The 3642-nt window shown below is 38.1% G+C and overlaps 1 long non-coding RNA gene across 1 annotated transcript in view; it reads left to right on the top strand.

Moving 5' to 3' along the window:
- LOC118762891 overlaps window positions 1-3113 on the top strand; it is a 22896-nt gene extending 19783 nt beyond the window's left edge. Inside the window, exon 3 of the long non-coding RNA XR_004998642.1 lies at window positions 3100-3113. This is a non-coding gene — a long non-coding RNA (uncharacterized LOC118762891). The remainder of the gene's footprint in view (window positions 1-3099) is intronic.
- Window positions 3114-3642: the final 529 nt, after the last annotated feature.

Raw genomic sequence — 3642 nt, 5'->3', positions numbered from 1 at the left:
GTGTATGTGTGTGTATTTGTTGGTCTGTGTTTGTCCCCCTAGCATTGCTTGACAACCGATGGGTTTTTTATGTCCCCGTCACTTAGCGGTTCGGCAAAAGAGACCGGTAGAATAAGTACTGGGCTTACAAAGAATAAGTCCCGTGGTCGATATGCTCGACTAAAGCGGTGCTCCAGCATGGCCGCAGTCAATGGCTGAAACCAATAAAAGAGTAAAAGAGTAATATACACACACACACACACACACACACACACATATATATATATATATATATATATATATTCATATATAGACATGTACACATGCACACACACAAATACACAGATGTGTGTGTGTGTGTGTATGAGAGAGAGAGGGAGAGAGAAAGTGATCGATGGCAGAATTGCTAGAGCACTGGACAAAACGCCTCGCAGCAATTGTGCATTTGTAATGGCTCTTTTCATTCTACATTTATATCCTGATGAGGTCAACCTTGCTTTTGTCCTCCTGTGGTTAATAAAACCAAATAGTGCCACTATCAAACAAATGTGGTGGATCAATTTAATTGCCTACAAATTAGGAGCTGAATTTTCTGAGGCAGATCCAGTGTTGTCTTCAATTACTTTCTGGCAATTCCCGAAGCAACACTAGTGCAAAGTTATATAATCTCTCTTTTGCTTTTCAACTAATATTGGTAACATAGAAAGAAAAGACCTGCAATGGACAACTGCTAGCTTTCCAAAGGCGCAGGAGTGGCTGTATAGTAAGTAGCTTGCTTACCAACCACATGGTTCCAGGTTCAGTCCCACTGCTTGGCACCGTGGGCAAGTGTCTTCTACTATAGCCTCGGGCCGACCAAAGCCTTGTGAGTGGATTTGGAAGAAGCCCGTCGTATATATGTATATATATATAAATATGTATGTGTGTGTGTATGTTTGTGTCTGTGTTTGCCCCCCACCCCACATCGCTTGACAACCGATGCTGGTGTGTTTGTGTCCCCGTAACTTAGCGGTTCAGCAACAGAGTCCGATAGAATAAGTACTAGGCTTACAAAGAATAAGTCCTGGGGTCGATTTGCTCGACTAAAGACGGTGCTCTAGCATGGCCGCAGTCAAATGACTAAAACAAATGAAAGAGTGAATCCTTATAAATGGATTTGGTAGACAGAAACTAAATTAAGCCCACTGTGTGTGTGTGTGTGTGGTGTGTGTGTGTGTAAGTGTGTGCATGTTTGTATGTGTGTGTATGTTACTGTCTCCTGGCCTTGACATTGTGAGTTAGCGGTGAGTGTCACCATCAGGCATCTTTCATTTCCAATCTTCTGAGACATGTCTGGTCATGGGTAAATATCACCTTACTTGGAATGAGGTGTGTGTTGGTGACAGGAAGGTCATCCACATTAGAAAATCTGCCCCAACAAATTCCATCCAATCCATGCAAGCATGGGTAAGTGGACGTTGAAATAACGATAATGACATATTGTTTATTTTAAAATAGACTTATATAGTGTTGTATTTTGGGATGGTCATTTTGCTTTTGCCAAATAAACACACACGCCCTGTATATTCATTCTTCACTCGTCTATTACTGTTCTTATTTTAACTGATGTCCATTGTCTGGAAATCTTTTGTCACACATCTGTGACCACTTCTGCAACACTTTCCATCCTCGTGTGTGCTCCTGCTCCCATTAGAGAATGGACTAAGTGGAACAGGAGTACACACGAAGACTGAAGGTGTTGCTGAAGAGGTCACAGATGTGTGATGAAAGATTTCTGGATAATGGACACAAGTTAAAATGAGAACAGTAATAAGCATATAAAAAACAAATATATAGGCGCAGGAGTGGCTGTGTGGTAAGTAGCTTGTTTACCAACCACATGGTTCCGGGTTCAGTCCCACTGCATGGCACCTTGGGCAAGTGTCTTCTACTATAGCCTCAGGCCGACCAAAGCTTTGTGAGTGGATTTGGTAGACGGAAACTGAAAGAAGCCTGTCGTATATATGTATATATATATAATGGCGGTGCCCCAGCATGGCCACAGCTCATAAGCTGAAACTAGAATCAATCAATCAATCAATATATATATATGCGTGTATGTTTTTGTGTCTGTGTTTGTCCCCCTAGCATTGCTTGACAACCGAAGCTGGTGTGTTTATGTCCCCGTCACTTAGCGGTTCGGCAAAAAGAGACCGATAGAATAAGTACTGGGCTTACAAAGAATAAGTCCCGGGGTCGAGTTGCTCGATTAAAGGCGGTGCTCCAGTATGGCCGCAGTCAAATGACTGAAACAAGTAAAAGAGTAAAAGAGTATAGTGTGTGTTTATTTGGCAAAAAAAAAAAAAGAAATGACCAGCCTGAAGTACAACAATATCCGTTTCAACACATGGTTTCACATCAGGAATCTTGCAACACAAATTCATAACCGAGAAACATATTCTTTTACTCTTTTACTTGTTTCATTCATTTGACTGCGGACATGCTGGAGCACCACCTTGAACATTTTCTTTTAGTTCAATGAATTGACTCCAGTACTTATTTTTTGTTAAGCCTGATACTTATTCTATCAGCCACTTTTGCTGAACAGCAAAGTTACGGGAACATAAACATACCAACACCAGTTGTCACATGGTGGTGGGGGCGGGGGTGGGGGGGGCAAACACAGACACTAAGGCACACACAAATATATCAAATAAATATAAATGCATATATATATGATGGGCCTTCTTTCAGTTTCCACCTACCAAATTCACTCACAAGGCCTTGTTGGTTGGACCAAAGCTTCCTCAAGGTGCCCTGCAGTGGGACTGAACCCAGAATCATGTTGCCCAGAAGTAAGCTTCTTACCACACAGCTATGTCTGCACCTATATATATATATATATATATATATATATATATATATATATATATATATATATATATAATAATAAATATTAGGGAATAAATCCATTTACAGGGAAAAAATCAGATTTAGGATTAAATCGATTTTATATTAAAATATTATAAAATATTATTCGAGACAAAACCACTATTTTGCAAAACAAACAAGGAAAGACTTATTAATACATAAAATTTTAATAAATAGTCAAAAAAACCGCCACTACAATCGTTTCTTGAGTGTATATATATATATATATTATATATATATATATATATATATATATATATATACATATATATATATATATATCATCATCATCATCATCGTCGTTTAACGTCCGTTCTCCATGCTAGCATGGTTGGACGGTTCGACCGGGGTTCTGGGAAGCCAGAAGGCTGCACCAGGCTCCAGTCTAATTTGGCAATGTTTCTACAGCTGGATGCCCTTCCTAACGCCAACCACTCCGTGAGTGTATATATATATATAATATATATATTATATATATATATATAATATATATATATATATATATATACATATATATATATATTTGTACACACACTTACACACACTCAATATATATATATATATATATATATATATTAGAAGAAATGAGGTAATCAGAAGATCGGATGGTTATATTTACAGATATTTATTTATTTATTACATTTTTTACATATATATTAGCGCTTTCTCCCATTCTAGTGGGGTTTTCAAATCAAATTTTTGATTTGAAAACCCCCTAGAATGGAGAAGGCGCTAATATATATGTAAAAAATG

Source organism: Octopus sinensis, linkage group LG4, assembly GCF_006345805.1.
Source record: "Octopus sinensis linkage group LG4, ASM634580v1, whole genome shotgun sequence".
NCBI lineage: Eukaryota > Metazoa > Mollusca > Cephalopoda > Octopoda > Octopodidae > Octopus > Octopus sinensis.
This window is presented reverse-complemented; position numbering and strand designations above follow the sequence as displayed.